Here is a 25,978-nt window from a genome sequence, read left to right as displayed (position 1 = left end):
GCGATGTTGCATTGAAATCCGGTTGCACAGTGTTAAGAACGCTGCGTGGGGCTCGCGTCGTTAACAGAAGCCGCTGCAGGTGTTGCGTGCCGTTTCTCTAGCCGTGTTTCAACGATCTTCCAGGCGTGATGCAGGTGGAACGTCGATTTTAGCCGCGAGGCCAGCGGCGCATCGTTTATCAGCCGTGAAACGGGTGGTGTGTCAAACGTTTGCGTAGGTTTTCAGTTCTTAGCTGCCAGCTTCACCTCTCAAGGGGCTCCAGGGACTGGATAGGGTACCACTTGGCAGGGCAGGAGTCTCAGCAGAGAGTCCAGGTGTTGGCAGGGGAAGTCTTTGATGGCCTTGAGACTTCAACAACAGGAGGCAAGCTCAGTTCAAGCCCTTGGAGATTCTTCTCAAGCAGGAATGCACAACACAGTCCAGCCTTTATCCCCTTTCACAGGCAGAAGCAGCAAATGCAGGATAGCCCAACAAAGCACAGTCACAGTCAGGAGCAGCACTTCTCATCAGCTCTTCTCCTTGGCAGAGGTTCCTCTTGATTCCAGAAGTGATCTCATTTTCAGGAGTTTGGGGTGCTTTTCTTATACCCCTTTATGCCTTTGAGGTAGGCCTACTTCAAAGAGAAGTCTCTGTTGTTTTCAAGATCCTGCCTTGCCCAGGCCAGGCCCCAGACACACACCATCGGGGTTGGAGACTGCATTGTGTGAGGGCAGGCACAGTGACCACACTTCCCCTCCCTCCCAGCACAGATGGCTCATCAAGATATGCAGGCTACACCCCAGCTCCCTTTGCGTCACTGTTTAGAGAGAGGTGCAGATAGCCCAACTGTCAAACTGACCCAGACAGGGAATCCACTAACAGGCAGAAGTCACAGAACGGTTTAAGCAAGAAAATGCCTACTGTCTAAAAGTGGCATTTTCAAACACACAATCAAAAAACAAACTTTAGTAAAAGATGTATTTTTAAATTGTGAGCTCAGAGACCCTAAACTCCACATTTCTATCTGCTCCCAAAGGGAATCTGCACTTTAATAATATTTATAAGCAGCCCCCATGTTAACCTATGAGAGGGATAGGCCTTGCACAGTGAAAACCGAATTTGGCAGTATTTCACTGTCAGGACATATAAAACACATTAGTATATGTCCTACCTTAAACATACACTGCACCCTGCCCCTGGGGCCAACCACGGCCTACCTTAGGGGTGCTTTACATGTAATAAAAGGGAAGGTTTAGGCCTTGCAAGAGGGTACACTTGCCAAGTCAAATTGGCAGTTTAAAACTGCATACACAGACACTGCATTGGCAGGTCTGAGCTATGTTTACAGGGCGACTAATGTGGGTGGCCAAACCAGTGCTGCAGGCCCACTAGTAGCATTTGATTTACAGGCCTTAGGCACCTCTAGTTCACTGTACTAGGGACTTACTAGTAAATGAAATACGCAGATCATGAAAAGCCAATTACACATACATTTTACATAGGAGCACTTGCACTTTAGCACTGGATAGCAGTGGTAAAGTGCCCAGAGTATCAAAAACGACAAAAGCATAGTCCAGCATACATCAACAACCTGGGAAACATAGGCAAAAGGTTAAGGGAGACCACGTCAAGAATGCCAAGTCTAACAGTCAGCATCACAGAAAACTTTGGTAGAAGTTCTGTTGAGAGATGTGAGTAGCATAAATCTGCTTAGTCTAACAAAAGGACGGGGATCTGTCTCTCCATTAAGGGTCCGCTCTAGCAAGGGGCAAAAAGATATCTGAATCTCAGACTAACTAAACAACACTTTAAACAGGCTCAGAACCTCCTAGTAACTGACATCACAACCAAAAAAAATTCCACTGACAAGACACCATTGTGAATTATATCCAATTAACTTTTTATCCTATTCTGAACACATATACTTGTCCTTGGATTACACCCATGCTCAGGAATTTGAAAGCATTTATTCTTACAGCTCCTTGCTGCCGGTTCTCATCCTTGGCAACTCATCTCATGCGTCCTTATCAATACTTAACATTGTGCTTTCCATTGAATGAAGACTGGTATTGTCACATGCAGAGGAAAGAAAAATAATGAGCAAAGATAGCAAGCTTCATGTCAGAATTAAATACAGTAATCGAGTAGGCCTTAATTCCAGGCTGAACAACAGAAAGGAAGTGCACATTTTAGTTATATGTTTAAGTATGCAGTTCTGTTAAACACAGTAAATGAAGAGTGGTTACAAAATATATAATTTGTTAAGATGCTATGGTATGTATACATTTGGTTAACATTGCGTGAAGGCAATATACATGCAACTTTTTTAGTCTTGTTCATAAAGGCATCATAATGTTGTAGTCTTTTAAGGCGTCACATTTACATGGATATAGTTTTACGCAATAAGTATGAAATTAAATGCTTCAAAACTCTTCTTCCAACAAAGCATGCAGTCGAGTTAACCCTTCCTCTTATGATGTATTCGTCATCATAAACTACTTTCTTTTTGGAATGAGACTCTCTAGAACCTAGTAGTCTCTACCAGCTTTCGTCTAGATTCTTCCAGACGGTTCATGTCTTCATAATATTTACAATAACTGTACTCTAACTCAGCATCATCTCTCTTCCTTTTCTTTCTCTTCTGAACCTTCATTCTTTGGAAAACCTATTATCCCACCACCAAAACTATTGCACATGTGCAATAACCAACAAAGGCTTCGGAGCTAAAACCACAACTACACTTCCTAGTTTCCCAAACCATCTGCCTATAGCAGAAGATCCATCTCCAATTGCTACCCATTAACCTGTACTTCCAATCCCTTCAAATCTTTCGTCAAGCCTTCAGCCTGAAATTCTTCTCCAAATCTTTACTGTTGGCTGGGACGTAAGTGTAGCATTGCTGAACCTTCAACATCTGACAGACTCTGCCTTATTTTGCGAGTAACATGTCTAATGCACCTCTATTTTGCAAAACCATAGATCTTATCGCTACCATCTCAGAATGTAGATCTTATCGCTGCCATCTCAGAATATATGACCAACAAGGCTCTTGCTGTACTAGTTGCTAATTTGTCCAGAATAGTAAACAGCCTTCTCAATTTTCAAATCATTCAAGATCACTCCCAGAGATGGAATCAAGGCACCAAATATGTCACCATTCACTTATCCAGCACAACACCTCGTTTGGGTCTAGAATCTTTGCTCCAGACAGGATCATCAAGATGTTTACATGATAAATCTTGGAAAAAACTAGACCCAAGTAACGCATAGCATACCATCCCTTGGGCAGCTTAAAATAAGCATGTTCTTCACAAATAAAATAAACTCCAGGAATACAGCTTCTTCTCCATCCAGATACAACTTTTAATTCCCTCGACCTTCAAAAGTATGTTCACATTTGCTCTTTCTCACAAATACATTGTATCACACCTTTCAATCCGAATACATAATCCTCCCTTATGTTTCCAATCTAATGCTGATGCAGCTAAATTTCCAGCTAACTGATGTCCAGTCTCTTCCTCAGTCCATTTATTCTGACTTTGAAAGTTTTCATCCAATTTTGAGTTCGCTTCTAATACCCTTCTTCGCTCCTCAAACAAATTTAGAAACATCTTCTCAACTTCTGACAACATATGTTAGATTTTGTCTATGTGCATAAACTGTGTCTAATGTTGTGACAGGTTTAAAGAACCTTACAATTATTTTTAACTCTAAGGGAGCTGGACGTCTGTTCGAATGATCAGTTATAGGGATCTCTGAAAGAATTAAATCAGAATTTGAAAAATATTATTAATAATACCCTGTCCCATAAAACAGACTCAGCACAAAACTACATGAAATCCAATAAGTCACAGGAATACGAAGATAGGTGATACCTTCTGACACAGAAGCAGGCGATTGTATACAGACGTAACAATCCTGTGCCTTCATTGTGTCAACATATTTATATAATAAGAGAAAATATACATTTGCAGAATAATCTCCTCTGCATGCATCTAAGTGCAATGCTTTCTCATCTAAATTACATAATTTACCATTTCTAAGGTTTGATGTGGACTGGGAGCACTAAGAATAGATAGGACTGTCTAAAGATGGGTAGGGGAAAACACTCCTACTAACAACGCTACTAATACTGTGAGGAGAATAAGCAATATTCTACCTATGTACTTACGTCTACTTCTCCAATTTTGCTCCATTACTTTTCAAAATTCAGATCTAAAATTGGGTGGTATGCAGCAGCAACAAAGTAGCTCTCTGTTAATTCCACCTGCGCAAACAAGAAAGTGCAAAGATTTCAAAAGACATACAAATCTTTGTGAGACTTCCTAACCGTACTCCATGTTCTTCTAAAGGGGCAAGCCTTTTTCCTCTTCCACTCAGGCCTAGGTATTCTTCTTCTTTCCCTATCCCAGTCAAACTAAATGCCTCTAATAATTACAGTTCAAACTCATCAATGGAAATTAAAATTCAAAGTACAGTTCAACCAAGATGTTCAGATCGTGGAGGTTCAGTTAACCTCAAACTGTAACTCCAATAACTCCAGAACTCTTTGTCAGTGTCATTTGCAAAATAGGTCCACTCAGGTGAGGAGTACCTCTGACTGGGCACTCTCGTTCTCCTCGATCTCCTCACAGCCACACTTTCACCCTCACTTTCGCTTAGATCAGAGTTCTCAGTATCCTCGGTTATTGTCTGTGGCAACCGTTCTCTGAGCAAGGTCACTCTCTCTCTTGTCTTCTGGGCCATCGTTCTCCAGCTTCCATTCGCCTTCTCACAGCACTGGGTCCTTCGTCGAGGTCTGACTCTGAGCTTGTTTCATTCACCACCAAGAGACAAGAATCAGTTTGCTCAACTTCAGCTTTGATTTCACCAATGGCTTGTTCCCACCTCAAAACTGATCAAGTTCTTTGTCAGGCTCTGTTTGACCCCCAACAGCTTGGCTAACCTGCTCCTCTCATCTCTCTGAAACTACCACTACCTCTGGAACAGGTGCTGTCGTATCGAGGGGACAGTCAACTCTGCGAATATGGAAGTTTGAATTCAGTTGGAGTGATCCCCACACTTTACTGCAGCCGTAGTGACTAGGATCACCTGATATGGCCCACTCCATTGAGGTTCCAGACACGTCTTCCTGATGTGTTTCTTCAGCAAGACCCAGTCACCTGGATTGAGGTCACAGAACTGCTTCTGATGCGGGGAAGTTGTAGATACTGCAACCTAATGAGACACAGAACGCACCACATCAGCCAGGCCTTTGCAATAATCATGGACCATATCATTGGTAATGTTAACTTGTGCATTTGCAGGAATCGCTGGTGCCTCATCGCCCTCCCCATTATGATCTCCTAAAGGAACAGTCCAGTCTTTCGATCAGGTATACTCCGAAGACTCATCAACACAAGGGGCAACTTATCTAGCTGTTTTAAAGACGTTGATGAACATACTTTCCCAATATGGATTTCAGCATGCTGTTCACCTGCTCCAAGAGACCCAAAACCTCAGTTCTATAGCTGCAATGTAACTTCTGTTCAACCTGTAATGCTGCACATAAAAACCTCATTATTGAAATGAGTACCTTGATCTGATTCCAAAGAAGTCGGGAAGCCAAATCTAGGAATGAGCTCTCTTAGCAACAGTTTACTGTGAGGCTATCATTTCATCTGGTTGGGTATGCTTCAACCCAATGCAAGAACATACACACAATCACCAGGATGTAATCTCAGCCCATTACACACAGGCATCTCAATAAAGTCCAACTGCATCCTATTGAACCGTCCTCCTGATCTCCCTGTGTAGCTCAGTGTAACTGCAGTTCTCTTTCCACCATTGTTCTGTTGACACACACCACACCTGTGACACAAGGTGTCTGCCATCAATCTGAATTTCGGATTAAACCAGGTGTGCATGTATAACCTCACCATGGCATCCCTACCAACATGAGCAGAGCAATGGAAGTGCCTAGCCATTGGAGGCAACAAACTATTGGCAACACTGGTCTTCCATCCACTGATACCCAAATATCATCATCTCTTTTGACACAACCCGCTCTGACCGAACCTTGCTGTTCCTCCTCTGACACTTCCTCTTGCAGCCTCTTGACTTCCTCCCAGGTATCAGCCGTACCTTAAAGGTTGTAGTTGGTCTCATCCATTCCCTCATTTGTGTATTCGCCATTGAACATTATGCAAAAACATTAAGTGCATAATATCTTGCAACCTCATCAGCGTAATTATTGCCCAAAGTCACATGATAGGTGCCAGTACAACGTGCAGGACATTTGACCACTGCGGCTTGTTCAGGCAATTGTAATGCATTAGGAGGTTTCTCCCCTGTTCGCGATTCCAGATCGGGGATCCAGAGGACGTCATAAACCCCCTCTGTGACCATAGTTGTCCAAAGCCATGAAAGACAACAAAGCTATACTGACTGTGGGTAAATATTGCCACTTTCAATTGATCTGATGCACGGCATGCCCTAGTAAGTGCAATCAATTTGGCTACTTCAGCGGAGAATCCTCCTTGAAGCAAGTAAGCTTCATCAACTCCTGAAAGAGCATAAGCTGCTCTCAGACTCCCTCCATTGTCTTGTAAACATGATCCGTCTATAGAGCACGAAATCTGATTCAGGTATTGGTTCATCTTGTATATCTGGTCTTGGTTTGGTGCACAGTTCAGTGACATCGAGACAATCATGGTCCACTTCACATTATACGTAATTTCCAACATCGGGTACAGGCAGCAAAGTTGAGGAGTTCAAAACATCACAGCGTTTGGCAGTTACATTCTCCGCTGCCAATATGACTTGTTCATATTTGGTCAAGCAACTGCTGGTCATATGCTGGGTTTTTGTTTTGGTCAACAGTAATTAGAAAGAATAAGGCACGTATACAGTTAAAGGGTGTCCCATCACAATATTTTCACACCTCACAATATTTGTGCTGACTGATGCTACTGCCTTAAGACAGCTAGGCAATGCAGAGGCTACTGGATCTAATGTAGCTGAAAAATATGCCATGGGCCGCCATGGTATTTCCATGGGTTTGTGTAAGCACTGAGAGAGTACATCCCTTCCTCTCACTGCAGAAAAGTTCAAAGGATTTGTTATAATCAGGCATCCCAAGAGCTGGGGCATGACAGAGACACTCTGTCAGCTCTAGGAAAGAAATCAAGCAATCGTTATCCCAAGGTACTGGATCAGACACATCCTTGTGCGTCAGCTTCTGTAAAGGCTTGGCCACTAAGGAAAAGTTGGGAATCCACTGATGACAGGAGCCCACCATTCCCAAAAACATCCCCACGCACTTTTGTATTGTTGGAAGACTCCTTTTCAAAATTGCTGAAATTCTGTCTTGTGACACTTTCCTCGCTCCTTTCTCAATGTGATGGCCAAGATATTGCACTTCCCTCTTACAGTATTGCAACTTCCCTGAGGACACTTTGTGCCCATTCTCCACAAGGTGATTCAACCGCGCAATGATATCCTGTTTACATGCTTCTTGGGCATTTAAAGCCACCAATAGCTTCTTGTTATATTGAATCAAAACTGAGTTACAAGGCATAACCAAACATTCTAAATTTTTCTTAAAAATCTGGTTGAGAATAGTCCTCTCAGTATACCTCTGTGGGACTCAGCACATGCCAAAATCCTATTTTCAAACCAAAATGGGAAAATAAACTGACTATCCTCATGCAACAGTATCCAAAAAAAGGCTTGACACAAATCAATGACGGTGAACCACTCAGCCTCACATGGAATCTGAAACAATATCACCGCTGGATTGGGTACCACTAGACAACAAGGGATGACTATATTGTTCACTTTAAGTAAATCCTGTACAATCCTGTACTTCCCATTCAGCTTCTGCAAGCCCATGATGGGGGAATTACAAGGACTGCCTATAATTTCCTTCAAGATTCCCTGCTAAATCATAGACTTGATTATGGGACTAATCCCTGCAATCATCTCAGGTGTCAGATTGTATTGTGGTGTTCTTGGAAATTCAGCATTGGGTTTGACTGTTATTTGGATAGGCTCAACTCCTTTAATCAGTCTGATACCTTTCCCTGCAAATTCCCACGCTTCAATTCTGACTCTCTGTCAAATCTATGGATAAATCATCAACAGTCGACAAGGTGAATATAGTACAATAGGGTCCATCATTTGCCAATTTGAAGGCAGCATCTTCATCATGCATTTGCATCTCTATACCTGCTGGTGCTGGTGTACAATAGAAGATGCAATTCAATTTACAAAGTCGATCTCTTCCAAAGAGATTTATCGGATTAGAATCACACACCATAAATCTGTGTCTGTCTTAGAAGGATCCTATTCTCACCAGAACTGGTTCAGTTTCCTGAGTTGTCATCTGCTTGTTTACTACTCCTCCATCTTGGACTAATTTTCCAAAGAGGGATAAGTTTGGGGCCGCTACTGTTCTCAAAGTAGAGCAGGTAGCATCAATGTCAACCAAAAACAACATGGGGGTAGCCATCCACCTCGCTGTTTATAAATGGTCCAGTTCTAAGGCTGCGCCAAGCACGCAGTCTTCCTTTCCTCTCAGGTACAGTCAGGCTGATTGATCTGAACCATAGTCCTCTTTTGTCTCAAATAGGGGAAATTGCTGGGAAGTATTTCCTCCCTGAGTCGCATTCATATTTACATTTGTAACTTGATCAGCATTGGATCTAGGATCCATAGCATTCTGTTGTGGCATTGGAAGTTGCAAAACCTGCATCACTGGGGCTTGGGGCATGTTAAAATTTTGATTTCTATGCCTGGGTGCATTTTGCATTTGTGCAATGTTATCATTCTGTGATGGCACAAATCCTGAATTTTGAAGTTGATTAGTTGGATTAAAACAACATTACTGCTTCCAATGCCCCGTCCTATTACAGATGTGTCCTTTTCAGACTATTGACATCCATTCCAGTATTAGGGTGAATAGGCATGCCTCACCCTCATCTTTGCATTGGGCTTGGCCCTTGCTGGTATACTCCTTGCAGGACACCAACAAGACTTGCTATCAGCTGAATCTAACTGGTTTAACTTCTTCTGCTTCCTTTCAAGCTCATTGCTGCAGTTTTTGGTATACCAGAGGATCTCATCAACTAACGTGTTCTGCAGCAAATCAAATGCTGCTGGATCATGAGCTGAATCTCTGGTCTCAATCCCATCACAAACCTAGACACAAAATGTGTCATATTTTTGGGCTCAAGCATCTCCATTTCACAATATTGCTTGAATGCCTGCAACAGTATTTCATAATAAGCATGAATTGTCTCTTTAGGGTCCTGAGTTGTTCTTTCAATCTTGACCCAATCTATATCCTGAGCTGGTACTTTCTCTTTCAAACATGTCATTACCTGTTGATATTTTTTCATCACCAGCCGGAAGGGACATTTTGTTATGATGCTCCTCATTGGTTCTGCCCTAGGCCACTGAAAAGCTACCTTCCATTGTGTCCACAACTCACCTGGAAGAATAATATCAACCAACGTATTCAGATCAACCCACAACACCTGCAATATTTTCACAAACCTCTCAAGTTGTTTGAACCACTCCACTGGCTTGTCTCTCAACTCTAGGAACTCATTGCCAAATGCCACAAGATAATTTCTACTCCACGGTACATGTACATGACCTCCACCAGGCACTTCTCTCAAAGGGAAGTTAGTAGTGCCCCCCTCTGCTCCTGTAAGAGGCGGCTCTCCCAGGGGCTTCTTTCTATCTCTCTTTTTAGCGCTTCCCATTTATCTAATTAATTTAATTTCCAAATATTGTGGACCGATCCTCTAATCTAAGTTTTCATTTCAGGATTTCTAATGTCAAGAATATATTTTTCATTAAAACACACTCAATAGTATCTTTGCAAAGCTTTTGTTTTATTCAGATCCACCTGATATCTTTGGGCTAATTCCTCTAGCTTGTCATGGACCTGACCTGTACACTTGGTAATGACTCTACAAATAAACTCCAGTTGTTTCTTATGATAGGTATCCAATCGCTCTAAACCAAGATTGCCATTAATCATCTCATTCAGTTCTTATTTGACTTTTAGCACATCCACTAATTGTTCTCTAGGCGATGATGGAATTGTTCCCTGACTCAGTTCTGTACTCACACTTTCTCTCGAGGGAGTGCCCTCATTAAAAGCTCTAATCCATTCATCGATTTCATTGTCTCTAATAACTTGAGTTACTGCAGGTATTTTAATCATATAATTTCCTTGGGCACCAGTTGTAGAGGTTAAAGTTGGTTCCCAAACAGGAGTTCCAGTTGTTGGAATTCTCTGGTAAATACCTAAAGAAGTACCCCCAGAAACGTTCAGTGTTGAATCTGCACTCACCCTACATGGAGTACTTGTTTGTCTCAGATTTAAAGGAACCAATTCCCTCTTATTTGGGCTGGTGAGAACTCCTCCTTGCCCACTAAGGCCCGTATTTATACTTTTTTTAGCGCCGCATTTGCGCCGCTTTTTGACGCAAAACGGCGCAAACCTACAAAATACAATGGCATTTTGCAAGTTTGCGCTGTTTTTGCGTCAAAAAACGACGCAAATGCGGCGCAAAAAAAGTATAAATACGGGCCTAAGTATATATGGGACAACTACATTGTAAGATGATTGTCAACAATTACAATATCATTTCAACTTGAAGACAGTGTTGTATCCACAATCCTTTGCTCTGTAACAACTACCAATCACAGCATGGTCCCTTATGACATTCTCAACCAATAACACTGCAGCGACACACCAACCGACCTATACCAGCACGGCGCACTGTGATGTTAGTCTCACTCCTCACAGCAGTTCCCCCTCTTTTACAATCTGCACACACAAACTCTCACCAACCTCGCACATGCATAATGAAATAACTTCTAAAACAATTTGCCTGTGTTAGAAATGGGGTCTCTAATTGGCAGTGTTTTTCACCCTATCCAGGAACTGGCCCTCACTCTAGTCAGGGTAAGGGAGACACGCAGCTAAGATAACCCCTGCTCACCCCCTTGGTAGGTTGGCATGAGTAGTCTGGCTTATCTCAAAGGCAATGTGTACAGTATGTGTACACACACACAGTAACACAGTGAAAACACTACAAAATGACTCCACTCCAGTTTACAAAAATAGCCAATATTTACCTGAATAAAACAAGACCAATTACGCACTAAGAAAGAGGAGAGAGGAGGAATTCCCTTGTCCGTCCTCCCAACAGACTGAACCACTACCCCAAAAGGGACAAGGAAAACCAGTAGATGCCCTCAGAACAAATAAAAGCTCTACCTAAATACCAAACAGTGCTGGGTTGTTAAAAAATTGCCCTCGCACACTAGTCGAGGCATGCTTCATCATTCGGCTTTGCCTACACATCACCACGACAACCAACATCAGGGATGGAGCAATAGAGAAGGGGAACTGAAAACAATATACAACAAACATATATGTATCTATCATGCAGAACAAAGACACACCTATTAAAACTATTTTGTGGTTATCCGCCCCTAATTTTTATTCAGGGATCCCCTAGATAGGATTAAAAATAGACAGATGGTGGTGATTTTGGGACATAATAACCCATTCACCCCTGATTATCTGCTCTTAAGGCAACATGTTTCGGCCATCAATGTTGCCCATAGGGGTCAATCGTCCTTCATCAGGACATAAGATCCTCTTAACCATGCCCGTACCTGTTGACAGAAAAACTCAGAAAACAATGTAGCTTGGACTCACTTGTCCCTTACCAACACACAAATGGTATCACCTAAAATGAAGACAAAAAGACAGACAGATAAATATGATAAACCTACAACATATAACACATGATCAACACCTCTGACGTCACAGTTTGAGGAGTCTCTATACCCTTTATTTAACCATGAGTGAGACCCATCGGGGGAGGACAGAAGCAGCAAGCAGCAGGGCAGCACAACAAAGCAACAGGCAGAATGGCAGTCCCTCCTACAGCATCCAGCTCTTCTTCTTGGCAGAATGTCCTTAGTCCAGAAGTGTTCTAACTATGTGGTGTCAGAGGTCCAGTATTTATATCCATTTCTGTCTTTGAAGTAGGCGAACTTCAAAGAGAAGTCTTTGTAGTGCACAAGACCCTTCCTTTCCCTGCGCTGGCCCCAGACACACACCAGCAAGTTGGAGACTGCTTTGTGTGAGGATAGGCACAGCCCTCTTCAGGTGCAAGTTTCAGCCCCTCCCACCACTCAAGACCCATCAGCCTGGTGATTGGCCAACAGGGTATGCAGGGCACACCTCAGCTCCCTTTGTGTGACTGTCTAGAGTGAATGCACAAACAGTCCAACTATCATCCTGACCCAGACATATATTTGGCAGACAGGCAGAAACACAGAATAGTTAAACAAGAAAATGCCCACTTTCTAAAAGGGACCTTTTCAAACTTACAATTCAAAAACCAACTTCACCAAAAGATGTATTTTTAAATTGTGAGTTCAGAGACTTCAAACACCATATCACTATCTGCTCCCAATGGCAAATTACTTAAAATATATTTCAAGGCAGTCCCCATGGGAGAGATATTCCTTGCAAGATGAAAAACGGAATTAGCAGTATTTCAGTATCAGGACATGTAAAACACACCAGTACATGTCCTATATTAAATACACTGCACCCTGCCCACGGGCTGCCTTGGGCCTACCTGAGGCGTGACTTACAGGTGATAAAAGGGAAAGTTTAGGCCTGACAAGTGGGTACACTTGCCAAGTCAAAATGGCAGTTTAAAACTGCACCCACAGTGGCAGGCCTGAGTCATATTTACAAGGCTACTCATGTGGGTGGCACAATCAGTGCTGCAGGCCCACTAGCAGCATTTAATTTACAGCCCCTGGGCACACACAGTGCACTGTACTAGGGACTTACTAGCAAATCAAATATGCCAATCATAGAGACACCAATCACCAATACATTTAGACAGAAGCATATTCACTTTAGCACTGGTTGGCAGTGGTAAAGTGCCCAAAGTTCTAAAGCTGACAAAACAGGTCAGCAAAAAATAGGAGGAAGAAGGCAAAAAGTTTAGGGGTAACCCTGCAAAAAGTGCCAAGCCCTACAGCCTGTTTCTCTAGAAATAAACAGTTTCCAAATGCACAAGAAGTTTCCTTTCACTTCGACTAAAACCTCGACCAGAGGGGTATTGTCTAGATCAATACAGGTTAAGTTATCCTTGTATCAATCATCTTATATTCACACAAAGACTACTGTGCCAGCAACAACGCCTCACGATGGACACCACTTATCAACAGGCAACAACAAAATGGTGCCTTCCACACCTTTTAATATATCCCGGGATCTTAGGCCACGTCAGACCAGATAACCTATTCAACTTCTTTTACAAATCACAATCACACAACAAGAAAACATCTCCGTAAGACATCATTCAGACTCACAAACACCGTAAGATAAGTATGAACCACTGCAATTCGTAATTCTATTAATACTCAACCCTCCTTTGTCACATTTGTTGTACGTTCATAGACAGTTCAAATGTCAGCCTAGTATTCTGGCAGATTGCCTCTTTCTTTTAACACGGAGATTGGTATTTACTTACCTTTCCCTTACTACAAAGAGAAAGAGCATAACTTGGCTGCACCATTATGCTTTGTTGGAAGAGTAATGAAGCATTTCATTTCATATATAATGCATAAAGCTATATCCATATAATTGTGGTGCATTAAAAGACCATGACAATACAGGGCCTTTGTGAGTTTAAAGTATTTGTACACACACACAGTAACACAGTGAAAACACTACAAAAGGCCTCCACACCAGTTTAGAAAAATAGCCAATAATGACAAAGGAAGTGTGTAATATCTGTATTACAGAACAGGATGCATAAGCCTCTGAAGCCACTTCTGTAAACACCATTGTGCCCCAGGGGAGCACAAAGCGGGTGCACAAGCCTGTTGTGCCCTCAGGGCACAATGGGTAATATGGCCCCGGGTGCTGTACAAAACTGGTATAACAGCTCTACTGAGAATTGTTTGTCCTCTCCATCTGTATCATAGAAACTAGAAACTCTGGTGAGGAGTGCTGGTGCTGTATAAAGAAAGTTTGCGGAGAAGTGCTATCTATCACTAGTGTAGCATCTCTGCTGAGAAGCACCACTGTTTTTCACCATTAGAGAATGAATGATGATGTGAAATACTGGTGCAGCCTTTTACTAGTGTAGGAGTTCAGTTAAGAAGTGCAGGTTCTGTTTGCTACTTATAAAGGAGCTCTGCTGAGACGTGCCTGTCTTGTCTGCAACTACTATAGGAGCTCTGCTGAGAAGTGCTGTCCATTTGACAGACTATTTCATAAAAGTCTGACAATGGGTCATGAATGTGGGGAGCAGTCTCCATTCAGGTTTCCACGAGCAGCAACAGCTTGATGTTTCAAGAGAGACAGTTGAGGTTTTTGTTAACCTCTTTTTGTTAACCCCGATCAGATGTTTAGTTCTCATGGCATGAGAATGGGTGAACTGAGTCTTCATCAATTGAGTAGATGTGTTATGTGTTTGGAGGGAATGTCAGGTTAATACTGGTGTGTTATGAGTTTAGGGATGCTACCAGGCCAATATTGTATCGAAATGAATAGGTATTTTTATATCAAAAGCGATATAGAAATTGTAAAAATAAGTATTAGCTGGTATTTTTTCACCTTTGATATATCAAGTTAAAACAGCAAATCTAAAAGGCTGAGCTATTGGCTTTCCTAATGCTTTTTCTACTACCATGCAAACCAATGACCGGCAATGTTGCAATGGGTTCCCTATTAAAGAAGGCCCATTCCATATCTGCTAATGCACGTGTGTGCATGTGTCTGGATGCATGGCAGCTATTTTTTAGGTTTTACCTACTAGACAAGACGTGCTGTCTGTTGTGAGACATACTGTGGACTTACTAACAACATTTAGGGGCTTGGAGCTTGTCCAGTGCTTACCATTGATTGGCGTTCCCGTCTCTCTCATGTCTCTCTCATGTCCCAGCTTGTCAATCTTGTATTTGACCTTTCCATGAAGCACTGCCTCTTCAATGGCTGGCTTCTATATTTCCACTGCTTGGTTTTAGCACTACTTTTTTCTTTTCGGTTTGGCACTCCATGAGACTGCATATTTTTTCTAGCTGTCTCCCTTGTATACTTCTCTCCACTTCACTTCAAGTCGATCTCTGTTATCTGTGTACTCTTCTCCACCTCCATGCTGCACTCCCCCTAGTGTACCTCCCTCGTCTGATCCACATTGCTCTTTTGCCTGTTGGTTGTCCTCCCCACCCTGGCCCTTCTGTCTCACCCATTGTTTCTCCTCCCCACCTCTGTGCTCCCCGTTGCCTGCTCACCCAGATCCTCCCCCCATTCTGTGTTGCACTCTCATCCATTGGTTCTCCTACCTCTTCCTGTCCCCATCCAAGTTGCGTTCCCCCCACAAATCAATTTTAGATCAGTAACTAAACAGAAAAAAGGCTCTTGCATAATTTGGTATTCACGCCCATCTGTGCTGCACGTGCCTACAAAATTACACCATTGGCCACCTAAAAGGCTTTATGTTTTTCATTCTTTTGCCATGCTGCACACCTTCAGAGTTGCTGTACAACATGGCTAAAAAACACTGGTTTAGGCAATAAGTTCAAAAGGTAAGACCTAATGGTTTTGCTAATGCTTGTTAATTTACTGTTCTAATATGGCGGACAGCTATGCTGAAACATTAAATTAAAATGTAAAAATGCAAAGGTGAAAATCAAGTGATCTACATTACTCCAACTAGTTATGGTACATTTAGTAGCGCCAACACAATAGCTTTAGTTACAGATTGTGCTAATAAACTCCAGGCTTACTAAACACACATCCCATCTTACATGTAGCATATTTGGAAAATACTCCGTTAACCCCTTTGCTGCTAAGCCATTTCCCTTCAGTATGGAGCCCTTTTTTGGCTATTTGGAGTACTTTGCACTTAGGGCTCCATTACTTTTTTTTTCCAGATGAGGTACTCACACCAAATTTGCGTCCTTTTTTTCCCAACATCCTGGGGAAATCTAAAAATACCCAGAGTTTGTGGATTCCTCTGAAGGGGACCGATAAAATAGGTAAAATAAAGCAAAATGTGGAGTTTTTTTTTACAAAATAAGTGAAAAGTGCTCCAGATAAAAGTGTCTGTTTTCCCTAAAAATGGCATCCACAAACAGTTTGCTGTACTAAAATCACTATCTACCCAGCTTTCAGGACCATGCAGGGCAGAATCAAAAAAACTAATTGTGTATCACAGTTTTGGCATTTTTCTAAGAGGTAGCCCATTTGCCCTATTTTTTGTACTCTCAAATTACTTACAGTTTGTGGTAAAAACCAGTGTGAAACCCACGGGTGAGCCAGAAAAGCAAATACTTTTCTGAAAATTAGACAACATTCCAAATTCAGCAAGGGGTCATATGTGTGGCTCCCTCCAGGTTTTCTCCAGGAAAAAAACTGTTGAAATAAAGAAATATTGAAATTTAGCAGCAAAAAACAGGTATTTGTGACAGAATTTTCATCTGCAACTTTTTGTTACCATGGCAAATTGACAAAAGCAATATACCATTACATCCGCTATTCTCCTCTGGTTGCAAAGAAATATAGGGTTTGTAGTTTCTCCTAGAACCAAAGGTACCCAGAGCAAACAACTGAGCGGCGCCATATAATGGGTTTTCACCGAGTACCGGGTATAGACCAATTCTTATAGCAAAATAGACAGACTGAAAAGTGGATATCAAGGAAACGTTTGTATTTCTGAAATGGGTACAAGATATAGAGTTTAGGAGCAGTGGTTATTTCTATATTTCTGAATTAGTGGATACCCATACTAGCGAATAATTTAGAGGGTATTTTTCAAAATGCCATCTTTCTTATACACTGGTTTACATTTTAAAGGCACAAATGCAGTGACATCTAATTGGTAATAATAAATGTTCTACTAATCTATGCTCCCACAAGTCTCCCGATAAAAATGGTACCTCACTTGTGTGGTTAGACGTAGTGCCCTCCACAGAAAACAGCCTAAAACAGAACATTTTTCTACCCAAAATTGACCCTCTTTTCCCAATGTGGGTGGCTCTAGATTTTGGACCCTAGCTCAGCTGGCACCAAGGGAAACCTAGCCAACCTGTACATTTTTAAAACTAAACACCTAGGGGTATTCAGGGTGGGCTGACTTGCATGGCTCTCATCAGGTTCTGTTACCCAGAATCACTTGCCAACCTGAAAATGTGTCTAAAAAAAGCTTTTTTCCTCATATTTCTGTGACAGAAAGTTTTGCAGTCTGAGGAGAGCCACAAACTTCCTTCCACCCAGCATTCCCTCAAGTCTCCTGATATAAATGGTACCTTACTTGTGTGGGTAGTCCTAGTTCCTGTTACAGGAAACGGCCGAAAACCAAACGTGTACATATCACATTCTCCCAATGAAAACTGACCCTTTTTTGTAAGGTGCTAGCTGTGGATTTTTGATCCCTTGCTCAGCCGGCACTTAAGAAAACCTAGCCAACTTGTACATTTTTGAAAACTGGACACCTAAGGGAATCCAGGATGGGGTGACTTGTGTGACTCTCACCAGGTTCTGTTACCTAGAATCCCTTGCAAACCTCAAAATTTGTCTAAAACAAAACACATTTTCCTCACGGGTTTGTGATGGAAAGTTCTGGAATCTGAGGGGAGACCCAAACTTCCTTCTACCTAACAGTCCCTCAAGTGTCCCGATAAAAATGGTACCTCACTTGTGTGGGTGGGCCAAGTGCCTGCGACAAAGAGATTGAGGGGGAACAAAAGCGGGTCCAAAAGGGCAGGGTTTATTATTATTTTTATTTTTTTTGTCCTCATAAAAGCCCATTTCCACAAGCGAGGGTCATCAACCTGTGCCCTTCAATACAGGAGGACACATATAATCTTCACCTCTCCAGATCACGGGCTGTTCTCCAGACTAGCCTAACTGTGCGTGCCTGTGGACCGACCATACTAATGGGGTTGACCTCCTGCAACCTGGCGGCCAGTAATCATTGAACTATATCGAGGGAAAGCGGACACTTTGCTGAAAATTTTCCCATATGGCCCAACAATCATCTCTTTTATTGAGTGGGGCACTACCCTCCAAACGGCATAAATAATTCACAGACGCCAGCCAATCAAATACTAATGGGGGTAAAGGCGAGATCCACCTAAAACATATTTGCCTTCTAGCCAATAGTATCAGTATAAAGATCAAATGCTTGTAAGGTTTGGGGAGCCTTATGTCCCAGGTTGTGCCAGGTGCCACCCCAAAGATTACTAATGAGAGAGTTATCTCTAACTCTGCACTTATGATTTGGTTGAGTAGCCTTTCTATGCTAGCCCAGAACCCACCTAGGCTCGCACAGCTCCAGAACATGTGGATATTGTTTGCATTAGCTTCCCCACAGCGTGGACAGTTTCTCTCCACCTTCCCCAATACTGACAGCTTCTGGGGAGACCAGTATGCCCTATACAAGGCGAACATGTGGTTTTTCTTCAACACGGCCGATCTAGAGGCCAACCAAATCGTGGAGCAAGAGATTTCCCAAAACTTAGCCACATCGATAGCTGGTAGAGCTGCTCCGCCTTTTCTTATTGGCCGAAGACAAACTTAACTCTGGGGTGTCTAGTAATGCCTGGTACCAAACAGCAACTTCTTTATGAACTGAAACTTGGACTAGTTTTCCCTCCCAAGCGTTCTTCATATCCCCCTCATCTTGGAAGGCAGCGGCCCAACTGGCTAACTGATAGTACGTAAACTTCGAGATCTTATATTCAGACAGTTCCTGGAGTCTGCGCCAAGACACCAGCCTTGAATCTTCCAGGATTTGTCCCCACCGCTCCACCCCCTTTAATGGAAGTGCCAATTTATCAGTGAGAAATTCGGGGGTGCCAGGTGAGTCCCAGACCGGAGCCAGGGAGCTATAGTAGTTAATTTCTAATGCTTGTCGGACCAGCCACTATACTCTGGCCACAGCTTTAAGGATCTTCAGGCAAATCTTTTTAGGATGCCCAAACTTGTACAGGAAATTCCTGCCGGCCTCTAACAGTTCCTGAGTCATTGCACCCCAAAAACCCATATGCTCCGAACTGTCGCGTAACAATAACCGCACATTCTTCAGCTGAAAAGCTAAATAGTACTTATAAAAATCTGGAGCCGCAATACCCCCTTTTTCTTTTTTCCTACATCATTTTTGCCAGGCGATTCTGACCCCCCGAGATGACCACACAAATGAGGTTAAGTCGGCCTGTATCTTCCTAAACCAAGACTTCTTAAATTCCAAAGGGATTGTATTAAACAAAAACGTAAACTTTGGGAGGATAATCATTTTAAGTGTGTTGACTCTCCCAATCAAAGTCAGAGGCAGACCCGCCCATGTTTTAAGCAGTCTTTGGGTTTCCATACAGGCCTTGTCAAAATTAATCTTAGCTAGTTCTTTGAGACCAGGGGTAACTTGGATCCCCAAATACCTAATTTGTTGTTTAACAAGAAAACTATTATAGGAAGTTTTCCAACACATAATCTCTGTTGTTTCCGCATTTACAGAATAGCCTGACACCCTACTGAAATCCTCTAGACGTTGTATAATTCTAGGAAAAACTTGAGTCAGCTTACCGGTGTAGATCATGAGATCACCGGCATATAGAGCAACCTTCCTTGCCCAACCTTGACATTGGAAGGAGGGAATTTGATTGTCGGCCCTAATTGTTACGGCCAAGGGTTCAATATATAAATCGAAAAGAAGGGGGGACAGTGGACATCCCTGGCACGTGCCTCTCTCGATTTTAAATCTCTGGGATATTTTATCGTTAACCAGAATACTAGCAACCGGGGCTTTATAAATGGCCTGAATCACTCTAATGAATTTTGGGCCAAAATTATATTTCTCCATAACAAGTTGTAAAAAACGCCAATTCACCCGATCAAAAGCTTTAGCAGCGTCAAAGGTGAGAACTGTTAGAGGGACTCTACTTAGAGTTGCGAGGTCTACTGCACCTAGAAGATCATGAGTTAGCTCATGCAGATGTCTGCCCCTAATAAAGCCTTTCTGATCCCCATGGATTAGCCTACTAATCGACTCCTGGAGTCTTACAGATAAAACATGAGTATAGAGTTTATAATCTGAGTTCAACAAGGATATCGGCCTATATGAACTGCATATTGCGGGGTCTTTCCCGGGCTTTAAAAGAAGGCATATCACAGCCTCATCCCATGACTTCAGCATGTCAGCACCTTCCTGTAAGAGAAGATTTAACACCTCCACTAGGATTGGCACCACCTCTTCACAAAGTGTGGAATATAGCTCGTTTGGCAGACCATCTGTCCCAGAGGCTTTCCCTTTTTTTAAATGATATATTGCTGCCTTTACCTCCCCCGGGTCTATCTTCCTCACCAATTGTAACTGATCCAGTTCCGTTAACTGGGGGAGATGAACCCCCTCCAGGTATCCCCTGCCGGCTGTTTCCGAAAAAAGCAAATCATCGGTGTGGAGATCCTGAAAGAAAGCTACAAAGGCCTCCTCTATCTCAGATGCTGCTGTACTTAGGGTTCCGGTGGACTCTGATTTAATGGATGCAATGCAGTTTTTAGAACGGTCTGATTTAGTTTTCCAGGCTAAAAGCCTACCACAGCCTTCCCCGTACTCATAATGAGCATACCGGCTGCTGTCCCATCTCCTTCTATTTTTCCTCTCAAGAAATAAATGCAGATCTGTTTTAGCTGTGTCTAGTTGGGCCTCCAGGGTGACTAACTGACTTTCCTCACCTGGGAGAATATTAAAGACTGCCTCCTGCAGAAAGGCCACCTGGGATTCAAGTTGCTTTAACTGGTTCTTTTCCTCTCTATGTTTAAAGGTAGCCAGACTGACAAGCCTTCCTCTAATAAATGCTTTAAAGGCATCCCACAGAGTCTGCAAAGTGGTTGAGCCATAATTGATCTCAAAGAATTCTTTAGTGTCCCTCCTCAAACCCTCGACCAACAACTCATCCAGAAAAAGGGCTCGATCAACTGTCCACCTGAGAGTGAATGGTTGGCTGTCGAGGGAGACATGCAGTTTTACCGCAGAATGATCTGATAGATGAGCCGGGGCATGGCCGACATATCTCACCGCATCCCTTAAGTTATTCTGTATTAAAAAAGGTCTAGCCTAGAGCGATGACCTTTTATTATTAAACGTAAACCTTAGGCCTTCCCCACCTTTCTGATGCCAGATATCACTCAATGCCAGGTCTGCCATTGCTTGTTTTATGCAGAAGCGAGTTTTGGAAGAGTTCACCGTTGATCTTGAGGTGGAGTTATCTGATATTGGGTCCAGTAAAACATTAAAATCCCCACCTACTATAATCGGGTGTTTTGCTGCCAATAAATGGCTATACAATTCCTGAAAAGGTGCAGGGTCATCCACATTAGGCCTGTAGTATCCTGCTATCGTAAGCCATGTGCCATGCAGCTCTGCCTCGACAATCAACCACCTCCCCTTGGGGTCTCTTATGATATTAGCCACGTTTGCCCTTACTGATTTCTTTATAAGAATCGCCACCCCTTTCACAGCACAAGACTGATTAGTGCATGCATTGAAGCCCACCCAGCTCTGACATTTAAGACAGTCATTCCACTCAGACAGCACTAGATGGGTCTCCTGTAAAATAATCACCTCCTCATCTATCCCTTTTAAGAACTCAAAGATTTTCCGCCTCCTCCCTATCACCCGTAATCCATTGATATTCCATGAAAGAAATTTCATCAAGACCCTTTTGTCGCTAGCCATTCTCTAAGAAAATGTAACTGAAGGAAAGACGGGGATGTAGATAGCATATCAGACCCTTAGCTAATTTACCTTCCACATGCCTGAGGACATTTATGTACCCAATTTTTAAAAAAATTTCTCCCCTTGCTCCCCACCCAGAGTCAAAACCCCGCCATCCGGTGCCCACCCCCTGACCCTCCCCCCTTAACCCCATTTGGGGGTGCGATATCATGGCACCCTAGAGACCTGAAACCATGAAAGCAGTGCGGCGGCACTTCCCCGAACAGTAGTCAACAGCCACCTTGCATCGCATCGCATCCCGCTTGACTTCTACTGGCTGATATCCCTACCGACCAGCCAGGTTTTTATCTATAGTGACAATATTGGTGCACATAAGGTACTCATAAACAAAGTGTAAGTATAAATCATGTCTCCTTCCCGAACCTCCCCTCCTCTTAGGCCAAACCCCCTCCTTGCTTTTTTAAGACTTCCAAAAAATTAGCTGCCTCCTGGACATTCTGAAAAATGTTTGCCTGTCCTTTATGTAAGACTTTAAGTTTTGCAAGTTGCACAATCCCAGCTGGCGCCCCCAGGCTTTTGAAGCTGTCTATTAAACCAACAAATTCACGGCGCCGATGTGCCGCTGCTGCTGACATGTCAGAAAAAATGCAAAAACTATGTTGGTCGTCTGTCCTAAACTCCCTCACTTTCCAAGCTTGAGAGAGAATTTGCTCCTTGATTCGAAAGTCTCCAAAGTTGACCAGGATGGTACGTGGGTATTTGGAATTGACGGGATGGGTAAAAGGCACTCTATGAACCCGCATGATGGTGAGGTCCCCTCCCATCCTCTCCCTCTCCGGGAGAACAGTTTTATAGATATGCTCTGAGACAATGTTAGTCACCGATGAGGCTGCTTCTGTCCCCTCTGGGATCCCTACAAATCTGAAATTGGAGCGGCAGGACCTATTCTCTGCTTCGTCCAGTTTAAACTGAAGACCTTCCAGCTCAGATTGAATCCGACACGTCGGAGATTCTCTTTGAAGCCCTGCATCCTCTAAGTCCGCGACCCTTTGTTCCACTTGTGAGACTCGAGATGAGAGAAGAGAAAGGTGGGTATCCAGTTGAGTGAACTGGTCTTTCGACTCTCTGCGTGCCTCATCCTGGGAGAGTTTTATAGCACAAAGTTCCCCCAGAATCTGACCCATTAAATCCTCCATCGTTGAGGGACCCTTGGTTCCCCCTGCAGTATAGGCTGGAATTAAGAAGTTAGAAGAGGATCCAGGGGGTTGGGATTCGACATTTATGTTATCATTGACTCCAGATACTACGGAGGCCGCTGCACACAAACCTTCTAACGCAGAATTTGGAGCCACGACAGAGGGATCACCAATGTTTAATTGAATTCCTCCGCTCGGGAGAGTCCTCTCCCCCTCCCCTCCTTCATTTGCCCGCCTTGCACTGGGCAACAGTACACCTTTAACATTACTATTGGGGGTTGCGAATAAAGGGTATGCAGGTCACTGAAATTGTTCCGGATTAAGTCGAGAAGGAGTTAAAGGACGGTCTTGGGAGAGATCGCCTGATGCCGCCAGAAAGGTTGATACAGAGGAGGCCTCAGTGCCAGCTTCTGGCAGGAGGTTAGAGGAAGATTGAGACTGTTGTTGGAGAGGTGGCGCCTTAGGTCGAAGTAGGCCCTCAGCCAAAGATTCGATAAGCTCTCCGGTATGCTCTCCCATATTAAGCGCTGGCATAGAGGTAGGGCCTGAGGAGGAGAGTGGAAGATTCTAAATCAGGGGAGATTCCCTTAAAGAGCCTGCCGGGGCTTGTTGGTTGAAACTTTGCCTATGCTTTCCTAAGGCTTGGGACTGATTCTTAGATTTGAGACTTCTCTGGGGTTTACCCATTGCTCGAGATTTTGAACCTGTATCTCGCGACATGCGTTTCATTATGGAGGTGACCAAGACAACAAGAGCCAATCTGATGACAGATATTGGTGACTCAGAACCAGGACCAGAGGGCAAGAATGGATAGAGGTCACAGAAGGAACATGGATCAATAAGTAAGATGAGCACCAGGGAGCCACTACTCATAGCCGCTCAAAACAGGCCACTGCCACCACCGTGATTCTGTGGCTAATTATAAGTCTGTCTTACTGGAAGTCACTGGTAAACCCTTTTCAGTTAGATGGGTCTGTAATTATTCAAACTCCCTGGGTCGTCAGAGGGTTTCTTTAGTAGTGGGTTGATTTCTGCGTGCTTCCAGTCGGATGGGAAGGTTTCGATGGAGTGGTTGATAGCCCGGCAGAGCTCTGGTGCGATGGTGGTGCTGGCCAGGTTGAAAATGTGATGTGGGCATGGGTCTGAGGGTGCCCCTGAGTGGATGGGCATCATGAATTTTCAGGTGGCTTCTGTGGACATAGGGGCCCAATGGTTCAGGATCTGGTGCGGTGTGGGGTCCGTGGTGGTGCTGGTGGGCGGTGGGTGCGGGGTCTGGTTCTTGAATCCTTCGTATATGTCCTGGATTTTCTGGTTTAAAAAGGTGTTGAGATTGTCGCAGAGGTCTTGAGAGGGGGATCTCTGAGGTGTCAGTTCCGGGGTTTGTGAGGTCCTTGAGTATGGTGGAGAGCTCCTTCAGTTGTGTGCATTGGTGGTGATGTGTTTTTGAATGGCAGCTTTCTTGGAGGCTCTGATGAGCTGGTGGTGCATGGTAGCTCTGATTTTGTCGTCTGTGTGGCCTTCAGTTGTTTTACTGTTTCTCCACTTTTGTTTCAGTCCTCTGCAGATGTGTTTAGTCTTGGAGTTCTATCGGGAACCAGCTTGATTTCTTGCGGTGCTGGTTTCTGGTGGGTTTTCTGAGCGGGGCTATGATGTTGGTGCATTCTGTGATTCAGCAGTGCAGGTTGTGTGCTGAGTCATCCACGGCTTTGCCCCAGCTTCTGCCAGGGAGACACAGGACGTGGTGGTGTGCGGTGGACTTCCTGAAGGCGAAATTGACCCATTGGTGGCTGGTCCACTGGTATTCGGAGCTGTGAGAGATGGTGATGTTGTTTCCTGCTGAGAAAACGGGGTCGAAGGTGTGACCTGCTGCGTGAGTGCGGAGGTTGACTAGTTGCTTGGGACCGAGGGTTGCAAGGTTGTCCAAAAAGGTTGTTGTGTTTGAGTCGTTGTGGTTGTCAAGATGGAAGTTGAGGTCACTGAGTAGGATGTGGTGCCAGGAAGTTATATTTGAGGTCCTGGGAGCATATCTCCATACCCAGGACAGATTGGCCTAGGTTGTTTCCATCCTGGAGCAGGTAGCACACCACCAAGAGGCCATGGAGGAGTGGAAACTGCACAATGCCACCATGGCCACCATAGCAGGTGCGCTGCTGCACCTTGTCCTAACCCAGCCTGAGGCCCCCACAGACCAGGAAGCCCCTACTACAGGCCAAGATACAGACCTGCCAACATCAGCAGCCACAACTGGACTTGTGCCACCATCTCAGGACACACAGGAGACCTACATCTCAACCCATACAGGCCAACACCATGCACCCAAACGGTCCCTCAGGCCCAGATATGGCACAGGAACACCTGCCAAGACCAAGGCCCCCTCAAAGAAGTGACTCTAACAAGAACTGTCCTCCAAGTGTGCCACTGAACCACCGTCCACACCGTGTAATAACAACCCCAAAAACTGTAAATGATAGATGGACATACCACCACTGCCAACAAACGCTGCAACCATGTAGCCAATATGGACATCCACCAGTAGCCACTCCCATCACTGTAAACTGCACGATGTCATCCCTGCACCAAATAAAACACCTGTTCACCAATGTCAATGTCCCTTGTCATTATGTTGAAACAAATGGAAGCTTGGATGCAATAGTCTTTGAAATCATTCATTCTTATCTGAGTTGCAGGAATTGCACCCCACGCATAACATGTGATTGTGCCAACAGAATTGTCAAACAATTTGTCCATAATGTTACATGTCCCATGCAAACCTGGTCACAGTGACAATGTCTATAGACCCAACACCCCCATAGTGGAGAAGGCACACTGACAGTATGCTGCACAGACAGCAACATCATCGAATAGTCCCACATATTTACTGGAAGTAAAGTTGTATCCCTTCGTTCCTGGAATGTACATCTTCCCCCTCTTCTTCATCACCATCACTCTCATCCCCTCCCTGAGGAAGCTGGTCTGGATATACAACACCCGCCTCCTCCAAGAGGGGGATAGATTTCCTCACAG

This window comes from Pleurodeles waltl, chromosome 7 (genome assembly GCF_031143425.1).
Source record: "Pleurodeles waltl isolate 20211129_DDA chromosome 7, aPleWal1.hap1.20221129, whole genome shotgun sequence".
In the NCBI taxonomy this organism is placed as follows: Eukaryota; Metazoa; Chordata; class Amphibia; order Caudata; family Salamandridae; genus Pleurodeles; species Pleurodeles waltl.
The sequence above is the reverse complement of the archived record's forward strand: the minus strand, read 5'-3'. Positions refer to the sequence as shown.